Genomic DNA, 26158 nt, shown 5'->3' with positions numbered 1-26158 from the left:
ACCCTCACACTATAGCTAATGTGGCCAGATGCAAAGGAGGAAAGGGCTTTTATATATATGGTGGGAATTTCAGCTGCAGGGGTCAGCAAAGCCAGGCGCCAATATTCCCTTCTGTCTACCACCACTAAAGGGTATTGTCCTTGAGAGCCAGTGTGGCGTAGTGGTTAAGAGCGGTAGACTCGTAATCTGGGGAACCGGGTTCGCGTCTCCGCTCCTCCACATGCAGCTGCTGGGTGACCTTGGGCTAGTCACACTTCTTTGAAGACTCTCAGCCCCACTCACCTCACAGAGTGTTTGTTGTGGGGGAGGAAGGGAAAGGAGAATGTTGGCCGCTTTGAGATGCTTAGGGTAGTGATAAAGCAGGATATCAAATCCAAACTCTTCTCTTCTTCTTCTTGTCACCTTCTAGTGTAGCCCAGGCTACTCCCCAGATGCAATTTATCAAATCCAACCAGCACGGAGAGCACCAGGTTGGCAATAGCTGCTGTAGCAAATGGGAACAGTGCTGCATCTACATTTTAGTTGTAGGACAGAAGTTTTGCATCCACTTTTGGGAGCTTATTGATTCCCCCGCCTCCTCCATGTTTGCCAACACTTACAGCTGGCTGCTCTGCAATAAATGTACGTGGGGAAGCAATATGTAACTAACTTTGTTTGCAGATTAAAAGGCAGCTTGTTGCAAGCCTGGATTTAAAAAAGAAAAACAAGCAGAAGGGATAATAACCTAGCCTAAATTATTTATGAATAAGAATTCCCCCTACTTTGCAGTTTTGGAGTTTATTTTGTAGACAAATTACCCATTTCTTTTATCACCCGGCAGGAGGAAGGGGAAAAAAAAAACACTGGGCCCTAAATGCCAGATACAGCTAAAAACTACAAGAAACATTTTTCACCAAAGAGAACGCTGAGCCAGCCTGCAGATTGCTTGTCTTGCTCTTTAAAACGGTTTGCAAATCCTGCTTTCTGAATGTAAGGGTACAATTACAGTTCAAATCATTTTGGTTGTTTTTTGTCCCGTTCTGTTTTCCCCCTCTAGAACTAAAAAGAAACTAAACATCCAAAGGAAAAACCTTCCTGGATATTATTTCCTTTATTTGTCACAGCACAAAGAGATCTTGAGGGGCTCCTGTTGACTTACTCAATAATTAATATCTCTGCCAGGCATAAGCAGTTGGGTTACAAGTCTCCCTGCTTATGAAAGCTGGAGATGTTCATCCTTCAGCCTTCCTTTGCCTATAGGCTAGTCTGTTCAAAACATGCAATGAGCTAACCTGTCAGAAAAGCAGCACAACACTTTGCATGGGTCATAGGAATATTCTTCTTATCAACTGAAGGGGAAAGGATTTGGAGAGGAAGATTTCTAACCTCTTCCAGTCCTGCTGGATTTCGCTGCTTAGTGCTGACAGACATATCAAAATGATAAAGAGTTTGAATAAGAGAACAATTTTTTTTATTCTTATTTTTATTATATTTAAATCCCACCGTAAGAACATAAGCAGAGCCTGTTGGACCAGGAGAAAACGCCACCCAATCCTGCATTCATAGTCACCTCATAGTCACCAACCAGACACCCAAAGAAAGCCCACAACCCCAACTTAAGCGCAACATCATTTCCGAACCCCTGAAGTTCCTAGCAACTGCTGTTCAGAGGAATACTGCCTCTAAAAGTAGAGGAGGAAGGGGAAAGAGGAAAAAATAAAATTATTTATTTATATGCCGCCCATCTGACTGGGTTGCCCCAGGCACTCTGGGCAGCTTCCCACAAATTAAAACACAGTAACTCATCAAAATCAAAAACTTCCCCATATAGGGCTGCTTTCAGGTGTCTTCTAAAGGTTGTATAGTTAATTATCTCCTTGACATCTGATGGGAGGGCGTTCCACAGGGTAGGCGCCACTACCAAGAAGGCCCCTCTGTCTGGTTCCCTGTAGCCTCACCTCGCAATAAGGAAACCACCAGAAGGCCCTCAGAGCTGGATCTCAGTGTCTGGGCTGAACAGTGGAGATAGTCATTGCTGACTAGAAGCCAATAAAAGCCTTATTCTTCATATATGTGTCTAATCCTCTTTTAACGCCATCTGTTGTTGCAGCGGCAGAGCTAGCCGCTCGGGCATGCCGTGCACCCCAGGGGGTCAGGGCAATCGGCACCCATTGGGGGCAAGCGATGTGGCAATTGACGGCCAGGGGGGTGATCGGCGCGGCAATCGGTGCCCATTGGGGGCGATCGGCACAGTGATGGGTGCCCTGGGAAGGGATTGATGCGGCGATCAGCGTCAATGTGGGCGATTGGTGCAGTGATCCACCCAGGGGGGGTTTTGTCACACACACACCCCTCAGGTATGACACCTGGGGCAGCTGCCCCTAGCACTACCCCCTTCCTATATCCCTGTGTTGTTGGTGTTTGTCAATACGTTTTGTGGTAGAGTGACATAGTTTGTGCGATGTTAATGCTCAAGGTGGCATATATGGTTACACACACACACACACACACCCCTCCTTATTTTATCCTCACAATAATCCTGTTCAGCTCTGTGTGTGTGAGTGAGTGTATGTGTGTGTGTGTGTGTGTGTGTGTGAGAGAGAGAGAGAGAGAGAGAGAGAGAGAGAGAGAGAGAGAGAGGGAGGGAGGGAGGGAGGGAGGGAGAGGGAGAGGGAGAGGGAGAGGGAGAACCATTCCTGGAGAAGTTATGTGACAAAGGCAGGCATCTCACCTCAAACATTAGGAAAGTGGAAGACTGATGGCTGCGCCAGGTCTCAGTTCCCTGCTATGTACATCTGTCATACAAACTGCTAAACCAGAAGGATGCATCATGGGTAAAGAACCTGCAGTGACATCTCTTTTTATACTATATCCATCTTCACCCTCGGAACTGAGAAATGATAACAGGTGTTCACGGGTGGACAGAGGTGAGGATTCAGAAAGCTAATACCAGCCAACCCATTTTGGTTGAGAAATGCATTGTTTACTTACTTTGAGGTTATTTTCCTGACTCTTTGTTCCTTCTATATACTGTTTATGAAAGGAAAATTGGATGATATATAAATACAGAATTGGATTTTTTTAATGGACAGAAGGTTATGGCATCCTGTCCCCTAATCTGGTTTGGGATTTTGATCTGAACCTATTCAAATATTTATATTCTCGTGCATCATTTTCTGTCATAGCTGCACATATTTCCAAGATAATCCCAGCTTTAGATTGGATCAGTATTTGCTTATAATCAAGAAAGATAACTGAAGCATTAATAGTCTACCTCCCAGCGGGAAGGAGGAAAGTTCTGGGGTCAAAACAGATCATCACACGGGTGAGTAGTCATCAGAAACAAGATTGCTTATACTATAGTGAGTAGATACAACATAAGACAGAGCTCCTGCCTTTTTAATACTTGAGTAAAGGAGTACTTACGTTGGAGTAAGGATAGGAGTACCCTCCGAAAATGCCCACCACTATTCATGGTACAGGAGCTCTGCCTTCCATTGTATTTTGCAAGTTGGGATTTACAATGAAATGCAAGGAAAGCCCATGTCAGGCATCTGACAGTGGATGTAGAACATATAGCCATTGTTGCAGTAGTCATCAGTAGCCTTATCCTCCATGAATTTGTCTGATCACCTTTTTAAGCCATCTGTGTTGGTGGCCCTCAACATGTGCTTTGGTAGTATCGATTCCATAGTTTAACTACAAGCTGTGTAAAAAAAACCACACAACCTACTTTCATCTGTCTGTCCCAGTAAGAACAAACACGCCTGAGGGACATTTACATCACAGCAGGAGAACCAGTTTGTTAAATTAAACATTAGTTGATAGTTGGCATTTTCAGATTCATATCCCTGGAAAATATTATGTCAGGGAATTTCACTTTAAAAAAGAGCTTCCTTTCCTGTTTCCATTGTGAATGAACATATATGGGGCAAGACACCAGGAGAGCTGAAGATTGAGGAGGAGAAAGCAGTTTTCAGAGAGGAGGCAAGTGCTTAATTAAAGTTGGCTACACAGGCTACTGTGGGGCTTTTTAGAGGGAAAATGGGGAGGGAAAGGATCATCACTGCTCATAGAATCTCCCCACTCTACCCAAGCCATTTCTATGAGAGAGAGAGCTGCTTATCTGGAGACAAGGGTTAGACTTCCTGGTGGAGACTATTTTGATTGGCTAAGCTGGGAAGATGGGTAGAATCTTTGAGGGAGCTTCTCAGTAAGTGGAAAATATATCTAATGACTGTGGGTGACAGGACAAGGAGTGGACGATAGTTTTGGAGGTTTTTCAGGGGCTCAGAATATTGGGAGAGCTATGTCCCACTTTACCCAAGTGCTTGCCTGCTTGCAGAACAGGGCACAAGACATGATAGAATGCAATCTGGTGATACAGACTTACTCAATTACAGTTTTAGAACTGCCAACAGTTTGTGTATGTTTCATCCAGGGTCAGGATACAGTGCTGTTTACCAAATTAAAATAAGAAATAAGGGCAAAGAAATGGGTAGAGCAAGGCAATGGAATCAGGGCTGCAGAAAGTATTCTATTGGATACAATTTTCTCTCCAAGAAGCTTAGGGCAATTCACATAGGACAGGGGTAGGCAACCTAAGGTCCATGGGCCACAAGCGGCCCACGGGGGTCATTTAAACCGGGCCATGAGCCGCCCCCGAAACAAGCTGCCTGCTCAGTGAGTCCCCACATGCTGCGCTAAACCAGCGTGGTACAGCACAGCAAGGGGACTCACTTCCGCAGTGCCAGAAATCACATCTGCGCATGCTCAGACGCCAGAAATTGCTTCTGCGCAGGCGCTGGAAATCACGGCTGCATGCGCGATTCAGCCCATGCAGGGATCTTCGCTGGAGTGAACCAGCCCAGGTGAGGTAAACCTTGCCGCCCCCTGACATAGGACTATATCCCATTTTCTGTGAGGTAGGCTAGGCCAAGAGAAAATACTTTTCTGACACCATGCCATGAGTCTCAAAGGTCTAACGCGGATTTGAATCCACATCTCGGTGGCCCATGTCCAATGCACCTTCATAAGAGATGGAGCATTGCAGGTTGTTTTAAGGGACTGGTGGCGCTGTGGTTAAACCACTGAGCCTAGGGCTTGCTGATCAGAAGGTCGGCGGTTCGAATCCCTGTGACGAAGTGAGCTCCCGTTGATTGGTCCCAGCTCCTGCCAACCTAGCATTTCGAAAGCATGTCAAAATGCAAGTAGATAAATAGGAACCTCTACAGCGGGAAGGTAAACAGCGTTTCCATGTGCTGCTCTGGTTTGCCAGAAGCAGCTTTGTCATGCTGGCCACATGACCTGGAAGCTATACGCCTGCTCCCTCCGCCAATAATGCGAGATGAGCGCGCAACCCCAGAGTCGGTCACGACTGGACCTAATGGTCAGGGGTCCCTTTACCTTTTTAAGTGTAGTGAAAGGTACAGAATAGAATACTCCCCATCTATTTACAATTCCACCTTGAGTTTGGGAGAGGAAGCAAAAGCACGACATTGCTGAAAATAGGGCTTGGCATGCTTGATTGGGCTGAATGAAAAAACCAGGCATTAGTTGAACCATTTTGGAATTTTTCAGTGTCTCAATTGTCAATCTCAACATACAATTTTCTGAAAGCTGTTTGACTGTGACAGTCAGTTCTGACCCTGCGCTCAAGTGTGCGTGCCAAAAGAAAAGATGCCAATACAAAGAAGCTGTCCTCAATTGAAAGCTGAATCATCTCCAAATGTGAAAATCCAGCGCATTCCTCTTTCCCCATTTGATATTTTAATAGTTTGCACAATCCTGCCAGCACCCTTTAGAGCAGATGATGATACCATAATCAATCCTTCAAATGAATGAAAAGTATTCATTGCCCTGAAAAGGGAGCAATATTTCATCCCAGTTCCTCAAGGGGAATAGCTAAATTCCACTGCATGACACAGATGCCATCTGTCTCTCAAACCATTTAGGACACCATTCTCTAGGTAAAGAAAGTGCCTTCCCTCCCTTAAAGAATGCAAGAATCTATCTACAAATGGGAAAGTGGCTTCCACCCAATGGGCCAGTGCATATACTGAAATTTGCTACACTTTAGAGAGGTGCTACCACGTAGCCTCTCTTGCAAAGAGTCCTTCTGCCCTCTTTGAGGAAAGAGCCTTCAGGTGGCTTGGACTGCAACAGCTTCACTGGCTAGGTTTGGTGTAAGGGTGGATACATCTGTCAGTTCTGATTTCTCTCAGTTCCTGTCCCCCCCCCAATCTTAAATACAGTCCTTTCTGCATCAGTTTGCAAATTTTATATTAAAACTCCTCATGAAAATTCATCAGGATTTTAGTGAGAATTTCCCCCCGATATACAGTACACATTTCCTTTCCCTCAAAGTTTCCAAGCCCTATTTTTATACAAATTTAAACCTGGGTTTCAGATATATATTATTTGAACCTTACTCTTTGAAATCTCAAAGGTCTCTCCAATGCACATGTGGTTAAATGTTTGGGACCAAAGACTTGCTTAAGCAATGCACCTCTCTCTCTCTCTCTCTCTCTCTCTCTCTCTCTCTCTCTCTCTCTCTCTCTCTCTCTCTCTCTCCTTCAGATGAAAACTATTCTTCTCTTACTCCAAATGCATAACTTGAAGAATCATTGAACCCGTGCATTTAATCAGACACAGAGCCCCGTTATTAATATGCAAGATGATAGATAGATGTGATAGACAGGCAGACAGGCAGGCAGGCAGGCAGGCAGGCAGGCAGACAGACAGACAGACAGACAGAATGATATAGTTCAACTTTTTTTTTACAATGCTCACAACAGATGGAATACATGTCCCAGTTCAACTTCTGTCTCTATGGGGAAAGTATCTGATCTGAGGCTGCCGTGGTCTTACTAAACACCAGCCTATCTCTCTTTTCATAAACTTGCATCTATATGATAAATGAAAAGAAGAAGAAGGCGGGAATGAGTTATAATTAATACTATGTGCATAATGGGTTGTATAATGGGTTTTATAACTTGTTTACTCAATGAGTGGGACGGTAATAGGCTTTGACCTTTTGAGTCCTATTACAATGGTATCCAAAGAAATGAGACATGGTAGAAACTATGCAGTGAAAGTATCATTAATGTTGGGGTGCTTTGCTCATTAAGAGCCATTTTCTATCTGGCAATTAAGCAGCTACAAGTTTGGGGGGGGAGAAAAGGCCTAAACCTCGTTTTATGAACAAATCAACAAAAACATTAATATGTGCTTTTTCTCATCACAATCTTGTTAGAGTGTATGGAATTTTGGATGAGGTATTTACCAGCACACCCTGGAGGAAGGTGCAAGAGACAGAGTAACCGGGGGGGGGGGGGTTGTTGCATTTATTCAAATGCAACAGTAGAAGACCCGCCAATCCGAAACCAAATTATATAAGAATGGGGAGGTGGGTTTGAATTAATGTATTATGAGGGAAGCATCTCTCTACTCCTCTGACACGTAAGCTGCATTCCCCCTCCTTGCTAAGTGAGCCTTGGGAATGTGAGCCCAACTTGCACACCCAGACCCCATTGTCCAGTGTTCACAAGGCCCTAAAGGACAGCCCCAAGAAATTACCCAAGCAGAAGGCTGTGGAAGGTGACTCAAGAGTACCCTAAAACCCCATAATGGCTCAGACTGCCTGTCAGTTGAGTGCTTATATTCCTTTACCAGCCCGCACTGAATGCCAAACAGGCCAAATAAGTACGTACATCAAGAGCAAATCAAAGGACTCTACAGTGAGGAGTAGGAAGAATGGTCCACGACTCCTCTAGCTTCATCATCACAATGCAAAATGGGAACCTAGAAAATTTCCCAGTGATGAGAACTGCCGTGCTGCCGCTGAGCCCAACCCTATGCAAGTTAGAATGCTGACCTGTCTTGCAGCCTAGTCTATATTTAGTTCCCACTGAGATCCACGACTCTTGCTCTCAAATAAGCATGCCCAGAATTACAACTTTTGTTGCCTGTTTGAATGCCACCTAATTCTCTCGTTTAAATGCATCATATAGTTATCAATGGAAGCTGTTTGCTCCAACGAACTGGACATAAATACAGTTGTTGTTGTTTTATTTAAAAAAACGAATAAAGATCAAGAAACCTTCATGAACCTTGAAGTGTGTGATACATATATTTTACTACCTGCAACAACTTGTATTCTCACAGTGTGTCAGGGACCATATATTTGGATTAGGACTCTGAAACCCCATTACTTCTCCTATCTCTGTTTTCGCAGACACAAAACTCCCTGTACACAGCAACATTTAATGTATCGGATGACAGATTTGGGGGGGGGGGGGTGTTATACAAAAGCTAATTTTACCAATGCTTTGTTTTCCTACGTGTCTTGTAAGATTGTATCGCACATAACAGATTATTTCAGAATGCATAAAACATAGACCGATACGCGCCCTTAAAACCACACATTGCCGTTTCTTCCAAGTTCATCAGATTTCAAGGTGAATAAAAGAATAATCACCATTAGAAAGGGGTTGGCATTTTATTAATGGCTTTTCAAGAAGAACACATTGGTTTCTCCAGTGCAGAACATCAGCAATTAAGTTTCTTAGCTGTTGCACCTTTAACTACTGATTTACGGACTCTTTGTTGAGCTCTTATCTTGCAAAAAGCAGAAGCTATCAGGCCAAAGAGAGTTGAATTGCCCAAGTTACAATGCTTAATATTCTATGTCAGGCAGCTTCTGAGGGCCTATGGGCTTTAGAGGAATTCATTTAGTGTTACTGGCATATTAATTGCAAAAGGAGACAGTTAACATTTTGGAGCTGCTTTGCCATAGGAATCTTCTTCTTCTTCTTCTTCTTCTTCTTCTTCTTCTTCTTCTTCTTCTTCTTCTTCTTCTTCTTCTTTTTAAAAAAGCAAAACCATTTGTTCTGCATTACATGAAAAAGTGGTCTTTTTTAAAGAGCATTATCGCTAAATAGTAGCAATGCGTCTCAGCACCAGACACTGTCTCCTCCCTGACTGTCCTCAATCAGCTTCTCTGTGATGTTGAATGCAGTGTTAATTTGTACAAACTATTCTGCTATTTTGTGTTTGGTCAGTGTCTTCTGTGCAAACCACTTATTCCAAGACATGGGTAAGCAAACTAAGGCCCGGGGGCTGGATGCGGCCCAATCACATTCTAAATCCGGCCCACGGACGGTCCGGGAATCAGCGTGTTTTTACATGAGTAGAATGTGTCCTTTTATTTAAAATGCATCTCTGGGTTATTTGTGGGGCATAGGAATGCATTCATTATTTTTTTCCAAAATATAGTCCGCCCAGCCCCCCTCCCCCCAAGGTCTGAGGGACAGTGGACCGGCCCCCTGCTGAAAAAGTTTGCTGACCCCTGTTCCAAGAGATAGTGATGACCACCAACATTCTGGGCATCATAATTTAAAGCTGGGGTGTTTGCAGAGGTGGGTGGCCAAGATGAACAACGGTCTGGAAACCAAGCCTTGTGAGGAACGGTTGAAGGAGCAGGGTTTGTTTAGCCTGAAAAAGAAGAAATTGAGAAGAGATATGATAGCCATCTCCAAATATCTCAAGGGCCATCACATGGAAGAGGAAGCAAACTTGTTTTTTCCTGCTCTGGAGGGCAGGACTCAAATCAGTGGCTTCAAGTTACAAGAAAGGCATTTCTGATTAAAGGTCAGGGGAAACTTTCTGACAATAAGCTATTTGACAGTGAAACACTCTTCTTTGGGAGGTTGTGGACTATCCTTCCTTAGAGGTTTTTTAAGCAGATGGTTATCTTTCATGGGTGCTTTAGCTGAGATTCCTGCATTGGCAGCAGCAACTAGATGACTTTTGGGATCCCCTTCCGACTGTACAATTCTATGATTCTTTGAATTGCTTTAAAACAGGATTGGACTATGGCTATGTTCTGTGTTCACTGCCAGAAGTAGCATGCATTTGAAAAACCAGTTGCTGAGAACTAGAATTGGACTGAGGTGGACTGAAGTGAGAACAGGATGCTGAACCAGGTGGCCTTTTGTCCTGATCGAACAAAGCTCCTCTTAACGTGCAAATATGCAAAATGATTAAGATGAAACTGGCATGGGAGAAAAAACAACCCTACAGTGAGCTTCCCTACTGAATATTGTCATTTCATTTGGCACCTTGGTGTCCTTTGGTTCTTTTCCATAGTGGCTGACCTGTTTGTCCTATGAAGAAAAAAAGAGGAGCATTGCTTTCGCTGGTAGCAGATATCACGCTGGAAGATTAACAGGTGAATGAGCCCCTTATGTTTATAAATAAGCAAGCTGTGGTTGCGGCTGATGCTATTAGATCCCATGACAGCACTACAGGGATAGAGGTGGGGGCTTTGATATGGGACCTACGTATAATGTGTGAAGAATCTGATATCAGAAATGGCAACATTCAAAAAGCAGCAGGGGAACATTTATCTCCCTGAACACACTGCTGTGGACCTGGAAATTGTGATTCACTGTTAAAAGGAATTTTAAAAGAGAGGGTCCAAGGTGAAAAAGCTAAATTAGAACTAACAACAAAGCGTGGTTCTATTTGTTGGGCTGGAAAAGAGACAATGGTTTCCGGTCCCACTTCAGTTCTTAATTCATTCAGCAGCAATAAGATTGCTTATCAATACATTCTGCTGTTCTGGATTCAGTTCAATTCAATTTATGTCTTGCTTCATACTGCCAGGAGTCACAGTGAGTGACTGCTTGTTTTGAATACTGTTGCACACCACCACAATCTCTGAGCGGTGCGAGGGGCTCCAGACACACTATACACAGGGTTCATGTTTCCTTTTGGAAATGAAGCATAACAGAGACTGTGGTGTCCTTATGATGTATGGTTTCTTTACCTGTGCATGCAACCTGAGCCTACGATGGAGGAGTTCACGGCATCAGCACCCCAAGAGGGTCTTTCTTCTCCCAGCCTTGGATTGAAAATAGACATCAGCACCACACCCTCTGACTCTCTCTCCAGATTGCTACTTTACTTCTATGTTACATAACTTCTAACTCTCTAAGCTTCTAACTCACATTGCTTCTCCCTCCTATTTATTTAACCTTTGCTTTCACCTGTAGAGTGAAAGGGGCATCACCCCTTCACAGTCTCACACAGCTCCTTTGATCCTCTGTTGTCCTAATGGTGCATTACTCCAGGCTATCAACTCCCATAGGAGGCTAGCATGACTGAATTAGCTTTTAACACTTGCTGATTCCAGGATTTAAAAGTATCTAACACACAGCCTAATAGAAGCACACTTAATACACATGGGTCTGGCTATTTCCCAGTTTTAACACCCCAAGCTTTAATTAAATTCTAACAACCACATACTGGCCCAGGAATTTAGGGTATCTAGCACCCACATGTTGCTCCATGCTCCTTATAATATACACAGTTTGTCATACATCTGCATGGGGCATAGACCCTGCATTGTACGGGAAAGCCAAATTCAACCATCTCCTTTTTTGGTAGGCTCACATAAGATACTGCATTTACATTTCAACCTTTTCGGTGAGGACAAACGACAATCTTCACAATAAACAAGGCTGCTATGGGGATGATAAATGCATCCATCTCCCTTGCCATGTAATCAAAGTCATTATCGGCCCAATTACAATGAAACCATTTTAATGGCAATCAAACAAAGGAGATAACGCTGCCCTCCTTCTGACTAAGATACCTTTCCATGTAAACAGTCATTAAGATGCACCGTAGTGTTTTGCTTCACTTACACAAACATACACACATTTCTTCTGGAGGATGAGAACTTGCTTGGCATTGTGCTCACGTAAAATTAGAGAAACAATGCTTTGGAGGGGGGGGTGTTTCAGGAGATTTTTGACGTTACTTCATGCTCTCAAGTATTCTAGCACAGCTTTGTTATTCATTCTCTCTCACTTGGATGGTTCCAAAACAAAAGATGAAACTGATTTTATAGATATATAGCATCTTGAGACTTCTGTCCTTTTTATTTTTATTTGTACCATTAAACAAACATATGTGCCTTCTTGCATTTGAGCTGTTTCATCAGTCTTCACCATTAGGTGCCTCCTCACTGTCACCTTTGCAAAGAAGATCATTTATTTGCCACAAAGTTGTGCTTATTACAAAAATTAATATCATATTATAATTTAGCAAGAAAATACGAAATATTGAAAGAAACAAATTCGGAGGATAATATAAGGAAATGGGAACCGCTTACTGCTTACCTTAGTACTTATGTAGATAAATCGTCTCTCCTCTCTGATGCAACAGGACTCTAGAAACAAAAAGAAAGCAAATTAATCACATGGAGGCTATTTGTATTGTAATACTATTAATATCTTTTAATCTAGAAGATAAAAGAATTAAGTACTTACTGTGTAATAATGTGTGTGATTGGAAATAAGTATATTATGGATAAGTCTAATTTAGGTTGTGAAGGAACAGGGGCAGGGATAGGGGCAGGGGTTGGGGGTGGGGAAGGGGATTTTTTGTATTCGGTATTTTGTTGCTTTGTCTTGCTTTGTCTTGTTTTGTGTTTGTTTTTTATTGCTGTATCTGTATAAACCATTAATAAAAATTCTTTAAAAAGAAAAAAGAAAAATTAAAAAAAAAGAAAAAAAGTTGTGCTTATTCTCTGCCCTATTGCTTAGGTCAGTGATAAGGAACCTGCGGCATTCCAGATGTTCTTTGACTCCAGCTCCCATCCTCCCTGGCCATTGGTCATGCTATCTGGGGCTGATGGGAGTTGGAGTCCAACAGCATCTGGGGCACCACAGGGCCCCCATTCTTGGTTGAGCTCAAACTGTTCATCAGTAAGGGCCAAACTAGATCAAACTACATCTAGGTTTCTATCTCTTTTAATCTTTTAATTCATTTTAAATCCAGGAGGGTAAATTGGATGAAGACCACTGCATTCGTGAGGAAAAGAATCCCCTATTTATTTAACTGGGCAAATAAATGCTTGGAGCTAGTTTAGGTTGGGAAAAATCACAGGAAGGCGAGGATTAAAACTCTTATCCCCTCCTGGCATCATGTTCCCTTTCTCCCACAGTAGTGGTGGTGGTGGTGGTGGTGGTGGTGGTTTACAATAAATTAAAAGAGAAGGGAGCTCTGGTTTGGTCATGGATCAATCATCTAATTTGGCTCTCAACTGGCTTTACTATGCAAGGCAGCATAGTATACTGGATAGTGAGTTGGACTCATACCAGGGAAAGTACTCAGTTATGAAGTCTGCTTCATGACCTTAGGCCAGCCAACCTCTCTCAGCGTAACCTACATCATAGGAATTGGTTCAAGGATAAAATGGTAGCATATTTCATTTATTATCACATTTATATCACAGCTTTCCTTCAAGGAAATATCTTGGCATTTCAGGTTCTCCCCCTCCATATTTTAACACCATAACAACTGTAGGAATAGATTTAGGAACTAGGAGAGGATCTATTATTTAGTTATTATCCTTCCTTGTTCACCTGAGGGAGTACCCTCCTTTGCAGCTTGGAAGGTTGATTTAACCTTTTAGAAACAATAATCCAGGATGCTTTAAGGCCAACTGGCTTTTCTCTGGTATTACCCTTTTTCTTCCCCTTAGTAATATCATTCACACACACAGTTTTGTAAAGACGTAAGAGTAGTATTTACTTAAATAATCTAGGCCTTGAAGCAGCAGTTACAGTAGCAAAATGAAGGCAGGTTTACAACTACTATCGTTGTTGTTGTTGTTGTTGTTGTTGTTGTTTAGTTGTTTAGTCATGTCCGACTCTTCGTGACCCCATGGACCAGAGCACGCCAGGCACTCCTGTCTTCCACTGCCTCCTGCAGTTTGGTCAGACTCATGTTGGTGGCTTCGAGAACACTATCCAACCATCTCATCCTCTGTCGTCCCCTTCTCCTTGTGCCCTCAATCTTTCCCAACCTCAAGGTCTTTTCCAGGGAGTCTTCTCTTCTCACGAGGTAGCCAAAGTATTGGAGCCTCAGCTTCACGATCTGTCCTTCCAGTGAGCACTCAGGGCTGATTTCCTGAAGAATGGATAGGTTTGATCTTCTTGCAGTCCATGGGACTCTCAAGAGTCTCCTCCAGCACCATAATTCAAAAGCATCAATTCTTCGGCAATCAGCCTTCTTTATGGTCCAGCTCTCACTTCCATACATCACGACTGGGAAAACCATAGCTTTAACTATACGGACCTTTGTCGGCAAGGTGATGTCTCTGCTTTTTAAGATGCTGTCTAGGTTTGTCATTGCTTTTCTCCCAAGAAGCAGGCGTCTTTTAATTTCGTGATTGCTGTCACCATCTGCAGCGATCATGGAACCCAAGAAAGTAAAATCTCTCACTGCCTCCATTTCTTCCCCTTCCATTTGCCAGGAGGTGATGGGTCCAGTTACAAGAGTACAAAACCTAAGCTCAAAAATGGTGTCTGAGCTGCAGAGCACAGACATACATATGTGATCAGCTTGGAAGCATGATGAAGAAAGGGACACATGCCCAAGCAGGAACTATGTTGTGTTACAGCTTCCTGCCAAGGCAGACAAAGGACATGCTCTCACAGAGTTCTCTCTAGTGATTTTTACCGAAAAGCTCTATGAGCCTCAGCCCCTTCATGTGCCTAATCTGGCAAAACATGAATTGTTGGTTTGACTGCAGTAATGGCCCACAACAACCCTGTGAGGTAGCTTTGGCTGAGAATGTGACTGCCCAAAGCCTCTCAGTGAGCCTCAGGATTTGAACCCTGGTCTCCCAAACCCTAGCTCAACACTTAAATCACCACACTGGTTGGAAAGGAAAGGGGACCTGTACATCTCTCTCTCTCTCTCTCTCTCTCTCTCTCTCTCTCTCTCTCTCTCTCTCTCTCTCTTTCTTTCTTTCTCTTTCTCTAGGAAATGATGGATACATATGTCAAAGTGTGTGGGTTTTTTTAATCATTTATATATAACTGGCCCCAAACGTGAGGGCTCATGAGGGTAACATTCCCAAAACAATGTATTCAACAAATCCAAAATAAAAGAAATCCATGCTCTCACTTCAATCCTTTTCCATTTTGGAGCAGTCCCACCAAAATGTTTCCATGAGATGTATGACATTCAAGTTACATACGGTAGCTCTTGATTGTGCTCAACACCTAGTAATCACTCTCTATATTAAGTAAAGTAGTAAAGTCACTGGTGCGGTTAGGTAATTTTAGACTTTGCACTTAATGGTCTTACAGGAGGGCTCTGCATTTAAGGCCCCTCATGATCATTCTCATGAATGGGGCTCTGGTCTTCTGCCTCAAAATCCAGCCCCGGTGGCACCATTGAGTAAAATTACAGCTTTGATTAAAAACCTAGTTTATTCCAGTTAGACACTTAAATAGTTGCCATAAAATCTATGGAATGAGCCACATGGATGTCTTCCATCTTTCCAAGAACCCCGTTACTGTTCCCCTTTCCATGACTGATTTCAAACCTTTATGGCTCTTCTGTTTATAATGCCATCTATTTAGTGGTCCCTTGGCTGCAGTGACTACTGTTAAATATTTGCTTAGGCTTCTCCGGTGCTGTGTTAAAAGAATGCTAACCAGGGTGTATTTAAGTCTTTTGTGAGCAGGTTATAAATCACCTTCCCTCTCCAGGAGCAATATTACAAACTTTCTAGGCTTCCAGGATTTAGACTTCCCTCATTTCATTGTTCCTTGGTGCAGCTTTCCAATTCACTGGATGAGTAGCTTTGAATTAACAAACTCAAATTATAATTAAATAACAGAAATTCCACATTCTCTTATTTTAAGATTTCCCCAGAAGTGCTCTGCTTTATGCAATGGAGCAGAGATAGAGAAATTTCTCACACGCAGATAACTCCTGATGGCTCAACAGTGACAAACTGTACCATCTTCTGAACTGATATAGATGAGATGCCTTGGAAAATATACACTAAGCACAGACAAATTTTCATTCAGAGTTGTTTCCTCTTCTGGTATAACCAAAATACTTAACATCTGTTTAGTGCTTTCAAGTGTTAAAAAACACTTCTCATGGATTACAACTAGATCAGGGTGGGGAATCATTTTTGTGAGGGCTTGAGGGCTACATTACCATGATGGAAATCTATCAGGGGCTGCATTCTAGTAGTGGATGAAACCAGACCCACACCCTAAAATGATGCCGCTGAACAGTTGAACTGCAATGTTTTAAGCAAAAAACAAACCTGGTTCTAGATATCTACCTTTTTTATTGTCATATGGAACCAAAAAAACAAAGAGACTTCACAGAGACCTCTACCTGAGGTCCCACCTATCTGCGGAACTACCAAGGCAAGCCTTATAATATTCATAGAAGCCATAATAATAATAATAATAATAATAATAATAATAATAATAATAATTTATTATTTATACCCCACACATTATGCATGATACAAAGTATTTAAAATAAAATGAAGGACCACTAGCTTTGTTTGGTCTACTTAGATCTATTTTGATCATTCAGGATCAAGTCACTGTAGTGGCAGGATTTCAGTCTTGGAGCTGTAAGTCAGATTGTGTCAAAGACCCGCAGATCTATCACAGTGACTTTGGTGTTCTCCAGAGATGAGTGACCTGGAAAGGGGGCTCGTAGCCCAGATGAAGAGAAAACATTCACATGTAACAGCCAAGGTCATGCCTACTGAAGGGGTGGAACGTATTTACCGCTTCAGTGAGCTGAGTAAAATTGAGTAAAAGTTGACCGAGTGAACGGTTTCTAGAGATGTAAATTTGAGCAGACTTGATGCTTTGTTCCTATCCGAACTCCAAAGGCTCAAAATACTTTGTGGTGTTAAGCTGCCACTTGCTAGGGTCAGAGTTTACTTCGGCATTTACCATCACTGTTCATAATTCATGTGCACAGAGTAGTACAAACCTTGAGTCTGTGCACCAACATTCACACCAACATTAGCCCAGCAATGTGAAAATAACCTTCAATCTCCTCCACAGTAGAAATTGTTTTAAGATTAAGTGCTTCATCTTGATTCAATATTTATTCCAATTTTTGGGGGGGGGGGGAGAGAGATGCAAAGAATCTGCAAACTCACTCTTAGACCCATCCAAAGTTACACTGTGAAAAGGCAATATGTTTTAAAGAGCATTTGCTATGATTATTATCGACTTATTTATACTTCATGATAGCCATAGCAATGTTATGAGCACAAGGCAGAAAAGCAAAGGGATTTGTGGCTTTGGCATGCCTTCTTAGAACACGGTTCCTTTAACTGTTAATCAGAATGGTCCATTAGTGTGTTGAACCAGTGAGATGACCAGAGATAGAAGTGTTTCAGAGACATAATCAGATCAAGTCTGACACTTGCCCTCCCTTAAATGTCACACCTGTTTGTCTGGAGTTAGTGTGTAGTGTTCACCTGAATTACAGTTGCTTTGCAAAAGATGACATTTAAGATCTTTTGGGAGTAAGTTTGTGCTTTTAGCAGATGCATCAACACAACCAAATTCCATAGCTGTTTAAGAATGTAAGGATCAGCTTGCCGGTCACAACACACATTGGACCAGCCAACACTATTGTCTCTAGTTATGGCTACCAGATGCCAAGAAGATGCCTGTAAATGTGCTGCTTGTTGAGATTTACTGCTTCTGGATGGTGATGGAAGAACTCCACTCCACTGGATTCAGAATCAGTTTATCATTTACAACAGGGCTGAGCAACCTACAGACCTAGGGTCGTGTGCCTCAGCCTAATTTCATATTAGTGGCAAGGAGGGGGAAATGGAGGGAAAGGAATGCAGAGAAAGAGGGAGGGAGGGAGGGAGGGTAAGAAAAAGAGAGCAATGGGTATCCCAGCCACTTTTGGCTGTGACTCTACCTGCCACTGGCTATGGCCTCCAGGAGGTTAGCCCTGAGGGAATGAGGTTGTCAACAGAACGAGTTTACCCACTTCCCTCAGAGCATTCCTGCAAAAATTTTATCTGGTTTCTTGAGAGTTCTTTTCTGGCATGTCATATGAATGCATGTGCATTTATGCTGGTGAGTGCATGTGCTTCATCATGTTGTCCCCTGGTGACTGGGGATTGTAGTTCCCAGCACCAGCTCACCAACAGAAAGTCATTAGGGCACACACACACACACACACACACACACACACACACACACACCATCCCCCCCAAAAAAATGCCCAGGAAGAAGAGAAGCTTTCAGATCTGAATGGAGGGCAACTACCACACAACAAGCTTGCAAGAAACTAGGGAAACCCTTGATTTGAATACAGAAGATACTCACCAGTAAAAAGGCTGATTGGCTGGAAGCTCTGGTCTCATAGTGCATGGCAACCAGTGATAACTTATTTGAGAGTAATATAAAAACATCAAAAAGCTTTGTAATCCTATAAAGCTGATGGCTTCACCAGCAATCACCAGGTGTTTTAGCAAGAGCAAGGGTAAGTTGTAGCTCAGTGGTAGAGCAACTGTTTTGAGTGCAGTAGGCCCTAGGTTCAGTCCTCAAAATCCCCAGGTAGAATTGGGAAACAGCTCGGTTTGAAAGCCAGACAGTATAAACAGAACTGAGCTGGATGTAACAATAGCCCCAATCAGTATTAGGCAACTTTCTCAAAGGATTTTTGAGCAGAGTTGTGTACACTCACACACACGAAGAAATTTGGCATACCTAGATTTTGTCTGTGGAATTCAGGCACCTGAATAAGTAGAATCTACAACTGCATAGATAAAACCCATGTGCATCTAAGCTTGCTAGGCATGACCCCACTTCTCCTCACAAAGGCAATTAGTTTTTGTCAAAAACACACCAACAGCATACAAATCAATATGGCTAACCTGACCCAAAACACACACACACACCACTCACCCACGAAACAAAGACCACCACAGCCAACCACAAATGAACAACCATACCCTAGGCCAACCCCAACATATCTCACCACCAAAGGAACACAAGCGAACAGCAGAGAACCTGCACAAGCGACACTGACAACCCCCCCCCCGCATATATTAAGTAAAATAGAAGCATCGTCACCCAACCCCATCCCCACCCACCTCTCCCCATCTACTTCTTTTCCCCTTTTCTTCCCAATGTCTCAACAAATGAAACTGATTTGTAAAAATGTTACAAGAGACATTGCATATATCTTTGTAAATCAAGAAAATCTTTAATAAAAATAAAGGCAATTAAATAAATAATAGTAATAATAACGTGTAAAAGAATCCCTCATTTTACAGCAATCAACAAGAGTTTCAGTGAAGCAGGGATTTAACATTAAAGAATAGTTGCTCACGTGCTTACAAAGCAACTGGCTTTGGCTGTCTAGTTGGGCAAAAAGCAGACCATGCATGCACAGGATCTCACAAAATCTAATTTTACACCCCAAGCCAGAAAACAACTACCGCAGCCAAGCATTACGAGTAGGACATGTTCATATTTGGAACTATGTAATTATGAACATCAGCACCATTACTATTTCTAGATGTGGAGGTTGTTTTTAGCTATTATAGCTAATAGCCATTGATGGAACTATCCTCCATGAAATTGTCTAATCCATTTTAAAGCCTTCTTAAGCTAGCATCCATCATTGTATGTTGTGGCAATGTGAATTGCATGAGTTAATTATGTGCTTTCCCTTTTGCTGTCTTCACCTTCCATCAATTTCATTTAGGAAACTGATCTAGGATCATCCGCAATTCATTAACAGAGACTTGCTGATCGGTGTTTTAGATGACCAGGATGATCTGACAGTGACGGGTCCTATTTATAGCATACTAGATGAAAGAGGAAAGTTGGTGTAAACATGCATTTTATCTTTAGATCTGCAATCTGTTTGATATACATACACACATCCCTAAACGGACCTGTTCAATGCCTGTATCTTTTAAGGAATCTTCCACTTACTATCAGAGCCACAATCATGGCAGAGATATTCCTTCTACCTAGTTCTAGATGGGGAACATTTGGCCTTCCAGACTTTTCTATGTTATGGTTCCCTTCATCCCTGCTCAGGCGTGCCCAGGGCCATGGGTGCCATGCATGGCCCTGGCACTAAAATTTGTGGGTGCCCGGCTCCTTCATGGGGAATTTTGTGGGTGCTCAGGCACCCTGGGCCGCAGGGAGTTAGCACCTATGCCCCTGATCATTTGGCCATGCTGGCTGGGACTTATGAGAGTTGGAATCCAACCATATCTGGAGGTTACGCATTCCTGGCTTAGATCAAAACAAGACATGGCTTAGGTCCTCCGTGACCACTCACATATTGAATTGTTCAGCTGATTTTAGTCTTAAGCACTTTCTTGGGGAGAAATATTTCACTGCTGGAACTTAGTAACATGCTAGCATAAACTCCTTAGTTCTATAGATACTTTTATTTGTTTTAACAACAGATTCTCACCAAGGAAAAGAAGCTGGAATTCTCAGTCTAGATGTCTCTCAGGAGGGCATCAGGAGTTATCTAATACCCTACCACAAATCACAACCTACCATGACAAGCACCCATTCCTGGAGATATTACTGTGAGCATATATGTCTATGGAATATTGATATTTGTTCACAGAACAATCCATTGTGTCAGGATTGGTTCTCTGCATATTTCTGATTTATGGTCATGCAGATCAGCCCGTTGTGTATTCCAGTGTCACCATAGAAATTAAATATCTGGCCTTACTGCAATGCAGGATGAAACAATCTGCTTTAAAAAAAAATAATACTGACATACAGCCCTTTTGCAGTAACAGCGGCCGTTATTGGACAACAAATAAATCTTTCAGTGGATCCCAGCAGGAAATAAACAGCCACCAGATGAATCCATAGAATCAATCATTTTATGAATGTTTCATATCAAACAAAGAATCGAGACAGAGCACTGCTGTAACATATGGATGAAAAAACACCACAAAGGAAGCTCAACAGCACCTTAAAGATTAACAAATTTATTATGGCACAAGCTTTCAGATGTTAGAGTCCCACTTCATCAGAAGTAAACAGTGGAGTAAAATCTAAGGAAGGAAACTTTCCTCAAATTGATAATCAGGATGGTGGCATCTCACCTTCCCACATTACAGTCCTTGAAAATAAGCCAAAGGATAATTAACTTATAAAAAACAGAGATAACTGTTAGGAAAATTGACTCAAGAGGGTGATTAACCACACCACCAGATGTAGGGAACCTGTGGTCTTCCAGATGTTGTTGAACTCCATCATCCCTGACCATTGGCCATGTTGGCTGGGGCTAATGTGAGGCAAAGTCCATCAATATCTGAAGGTCCACAGGTCTCCTACTCCAATACTACCCATTCAACGTTATGATAAAGTGCCCACTTATTGCTGTAGAATTGTGCCAAATTAAACCGGGGGCAGAGAGTGAAATTAAATTGATTTTAAAAGAAAATAAACAATCTAGGCATTTGCAAACTTAATTCTTATTCCTAGCAGATTCTTTTAAAAATAAGGCAGAAGCTTACCAAGCTTTAGGGCAATGAAATTATGAGCAATAGCAAAGAAAGTGCACAAGGCGGAGATGATTTTCAAAAGCAGAATTACAAATCTAGTGCCTGAAGTGGAATACATTAAATAGCACTTCTTTGTATGTGGAATTATGATAGCTAAGCAACTCTAGCGAACTTATAAACAGACTGCTCTGCTATTCATTAAAACCTCCTAGATGAAAAGGCATAGACTAATTAATGGTTTCTTAAGGAGGCATTGTAAGTTACAAGGAGTAAGATTTGGGGAGGACCTTGCACCCTTGGTAAGGAGCTGTATTGGTGCATACCCACCCACCACCCACCCCCAAAGACCAGTTTATCATGAATAGTCACATTAGGAATTGCTACATTTTACGCGATCCAAGCACTCAAAGAGTTTGGAGTGATGGTGAAGCATTGAGGAGGGGGGGGGATGCATGCCTTTGAGCTATGTTGGGAGAAGCACAAGAAGCTTCTCTCAAATTTCATCTCACCATAATGGCAATGGCACATCAGCACACACATATACATCACAAACTCCATACTGTCCTTTGGCCTCCCTTTATCCTGTCTTGCCATTTCTCCTACTGCTTGGTTCCCAGTTCTCATATGAACTGATGACCTAACACAGACAACTGGAGACAGATTTCTGGGGTGATTTTTGCACACAGTGTCTGCCTCCTTTGATGTCATTCTCCAGAGTCTTCCTTGTATTACCCTCCACTTCAACAACAACAACAACAACAACAACAACAACAACATTTTAACAAAAACTGAATTTTCTAGACTTCTTCAAAAATGAGAAATTATTATGAGAAAGTCCCATATCAAATGGTGATAACAAAAGCCCCAAAATCAAACAGATTGATAACAGAGAAATGGGAGATTGACAAGACAGGGCATCTAGAAGTTGAAGGGTTGGGGTCAGCAAAGTCTTTCAGCAGGGGGCTGGTCCACTGTCCCTCAGACCTTGTGGAGGGGTGGACTATTTGGGGGGGGGGGTGAACGAATTCCTATGCCCTACAAATAACCCAGAGATGCATTTTAAATACAGTAAAAGGACACATTCTACTCATGTAAAAACATGCTGTTTCCTGGACCGTCCTCAGGCTGGATTTAGAAGGCAATTGGGCTGGATCCGGCCCCCGGGCCTTAGTTTGCCTACCCAGGGTTTTACTTGTTTAAATGCTAGCACTTCTGTCCCAATCTCAGAGGCGGAGTTAGCTGCTCTGGCACCCGAAGCGGCACACATGCTGTGCACCTGTGGGGGTGGGGCTAGCCCACAAGGCCTGGGCTGCATCTAGAAGGCGATCGGGCCAGATGCGGTCCTCGGGCCTTGGTTTGCCTGCCCATGGGTTAGAATTTATATGCGCCATTCAATACATGCATAAAACTAAGCATTTGAAGGACTCTGTTTTACACTCAATCTCCATCTCTCCCACACCATTACATTATTGTCATCCTCTACTCAGCTGAATTATATGGTGATTAAAATTTACAGGCCTTTTATGCACAAACGACCATGTTTTCAAAGCCGTTTGGAACATCTCTTTCTGTCTTTCTGGGGATTTATGACACACTCAGTGGTTTGTCTAAATCTGAGCAATGGAAACTCAGGGACAGAGTAGGGAAGGCAGCTTACGCTACTTGCTGGAACAGCAGAGAGTTAGAGTTGTTCAGTGGAATCCCTGAATTCCCCCCAACACAAGAAAGAGTTTCAAAGTTTTACGGCAGAACAGTCTTAAATACTGAGATAAACATTGCAAAATAACAAAGTAACACAATGCAAGCAAGCAATGGGGTTCAGTCCTTTATGCAGTTCAGTAAACTTTCCTCTCTCTGGTCCCAGAGGGATATCCTACGGTAACCTCGTTCAGCAATGCAGAGCTCCTGTTGCCACCAACCATCTCCAACAAGCACACAAACCAGCTTCTCAAGTTTCATCTTCCTGCTGTGAGAGCTCTGCAAGCTCATGTTTCCACTGATGAGTCATCATTGACTGGAGAAATATCAACCTTTTCTGACACTTTTGCCAGAGTGAAACCTTTTGGCTAATGTAAACTTCTCTTGAACAGCATTTTAAATATAATGCATTCGAAGAGACATTTTATGTACATTACACTTATGACTTTAACATAGAGGTGGGTGGCCAGTAGGAGAGGAGAATATGCCAACATATAGGTCATTATCAGCACTTCTAATTTAAAGGCATTGTTGAAGAGCTGTATGCTTGCAGATAAGTCCTCAAGAATACAAATGCCAGAGGTTGTGACTGCTACATTTTTCATGGTTCTTGCAGTGCTTAAAAAGTGGTTCATTTGCCCACTCTTTCATTTTTATGTGGAACAGAATAAAATATTTATTCTGCATAAAACTTTGCTCTTATAAAGTTCTCAACCCAAAACAAAGCATGCGACCGTGTGTAAGTCCTAACCCTGCTAAAGTCCACTGACAAGCCTGTAGCTGACTCAAAAGGTATTGGAAGAACTTCATCAAAGCTTCAAGAGAACCTCGGGTTCCTAAGGTACATACATTCCATGGGACACTCAATATTTCATGGAAGACTATTCCTTCTCTTGTATCTTTTTGCTGCTGCCTGGGGAAAGGTCATAGCTTAGTGATGGAACACCTAGGTAAAGGTAAAGGGACCCCTGACCATTAGGTCCAGTCGTGACTGACTCTGGGGTTGCGGCGCTCATCTCACATTATAGGCACGCACACACACACGTTGATATTGTTTGTTTCTGCCAGGCAGTTCAAAACCAGGGTTTTCTGAAAAATCTGTAAGCTGAGAAAAATGGATGGGGCATGGAAAATAAGCATCAGCCACCCACATTGGGGGAAGGAAGAGGAGAACATTTTGTACTCGGCTACAGACAGATAATCATGCTCTATGCTAGGGGTGCACAGAAGGTAGGTCGGGATCTACTGATAGATCTAATGGTGTGATTGACAGTCGATCAGAGAGGGTTTATGCCCCCCTCTTTGTTGAAAAACAGCAAGAACAACATGAGTTTCCCAACCAACTTAGGCAGCTGAAATGAAGAAAGGTAACCATTGCTCATGTTGTCTGGGACTGATGGAAGTTGTAGTCGACACGTCCCCCCTACTTGGTTAAGATGCACTGCGTATCCCATGGATCCTTGCAATCTGTTTGCCTTCCTACCACACATACATCCTGCCCATTGCAATAGCAGCATTTTTCTACTTTAGAAATAGAAGAGAGTGGACTGTAACTCTCCTCTCACTCACCCAGTTCAAAATGTGGTATCTGTGGGGTAAAAATTATGAATCAGGAACTGATACTATGAACCAGTGTCTTGCTATAACAAGGCTACTGGCTTATCATGAACACAAATCAGAATGCAAATAGAGACAAATAAAAATAAATAAATCAACTCACTGCAGTTGAGCCTTATCTGGTTTTGTGGGGCTACAAAACAGTTTGACATCCTACAGAGCTAGCAGTTCGGAGGGGCCCTTTTTCCCTGGCTCAGGTTCAAAGATGCATTAGATTAAAATAATGAATTTCATTATTAGCAGCCACTAAGATTGACAGATTATTTGTTGGCTTATTTAACTGCCAAAAAATGATTGTGGTTTGGAAAGCAAATGCTAGCCCCAAGGAGCTCACCTCTTATTATATATACCGTGGGAGGAGAACGCAAAGCATTGTTTAGTTTGTTCCATTACAATAATTAGGCAACACAATACAAATTAGATTGCTTGTACATTGCATTCCCTCATGTAAAAAGTCTGGCAGAAGTTTGTTTGGCCGGGGGTGTGGAGCAGAGAGAGAAAAACAATAACACACATATATGTTAGCATAAATCCTCTACATGGCACAGATGCTGCATGTGGCTGAATGTTTACTTTATGAGATTGCTGTACTTTCCCACACACAGGAGACAGTGTAATTTGATCTCCTGTCATGTGATGTTTCTTTGTTCTGTTTCTACTTTCACTTCTGAATGGAGAGTGATGGCGAACACACTTAAACCACACTCTCTGAATAAACGTAGATTAACACCTACGATTGTTTGCTGTCTTCTTTACCGAAGCCAGTGGCAGTAGTAAGAATATTGGTGATTTACACCCCAATATTCTAACAATATATAGGCATATATTGCTGTTTCTTTGACTTTTCAAATCAAAGGGTTCAACTAGCGTAAATTAATTATATGAGGGTTCAGCTTCATGGACACACAGAGATGGAGAGATGGAGAGAATCCTGGTTAACTGTAGTTTGTTTAGGGTGCTGGGAGTTGTAGCTACGGTTCCCAGGATACTTGGGAGTAGGAAGTGTGCCTTAAATGTATGGTGTGTACTCTTCACAAGTTATGAGCAGCTGGCTGGGTTATGGATTTATTTTTATGGAATTAATTCTGGGGAAAGCCTTCTCTGTTTGCATTGAATTTCCCGATTCCTTCTTGTACTGAGTCCCCACAACTCTGCCCCTAGTGGAAATGGATCAGTCCATTTCTACTCATCCTCAGTTTTCCATGTGTTCATTCATGAGTCTCTTCCAAATGTGATTTAAATATATATATATAATTAATTGAATAATTCTTTCAGATGTTTTGTTGTTGTTTTTGCCTTTTCTAAGAGAAAAGATTTTGCCTGCTGGGTGCTTGGTAAGGAGGTGTCTCCTCTATTCATCTTGCAGGTACTGCATTTGTCAACCTGTTTCCTTGCACCTTATGAAATCGAATCTGTGCTTATTACTCAAGGGACAGGATACATCGATCTTGTCATGTTTCACTTCCAAACTAAGTGGATGGGTTTTAA

At 42.3% G+C, this 26158-nt stretch overlaps 1 long non-coding RNA gene across 1 annotated transcript; it reads right to left on the bottom strand.

Annotated features, from left to right (window-relative positions):
• Positions 1 to 8460: 8460 nt before the first annotated feature.
• Positions 8461 to 12220, bottom strand: LOC148685630 (uncharacterized). Its single transcript, XR_015950180.1, has 2 exons — positions 12168 to 12220; positions 8461 to 9474 (listed from the first exon to the last, which is right to left on the bottom strand). It is a non-coding gene; the product is annotated as an uncharacterized LOC148685630 (long non-coding RNA).
• Positions 12221 to 26158: the final 13938 nt, after the last annotated feature.

The sequence above is a fragment of the Zootoca vivipara genome, chromosome 5 (genome assembly GCF_965207765.1).
Source record: "Zootoca vivipara chromosome 5, rZooViv2.hap1.1, whole genome shotgun sequence".
Taxonomy (NCBI): domain Eukaryota; kingdom Metazoa; phylum Chordata; class Lepidosauria; order Squamata; family Lacertidae; genus Zootoca; species Zootoca vivipara.
The sequence above is the reverse complement of the archived record's forward strand: the minus strand, read 5'-3'. Positions and strand labels throughout refer to the sequence as shown.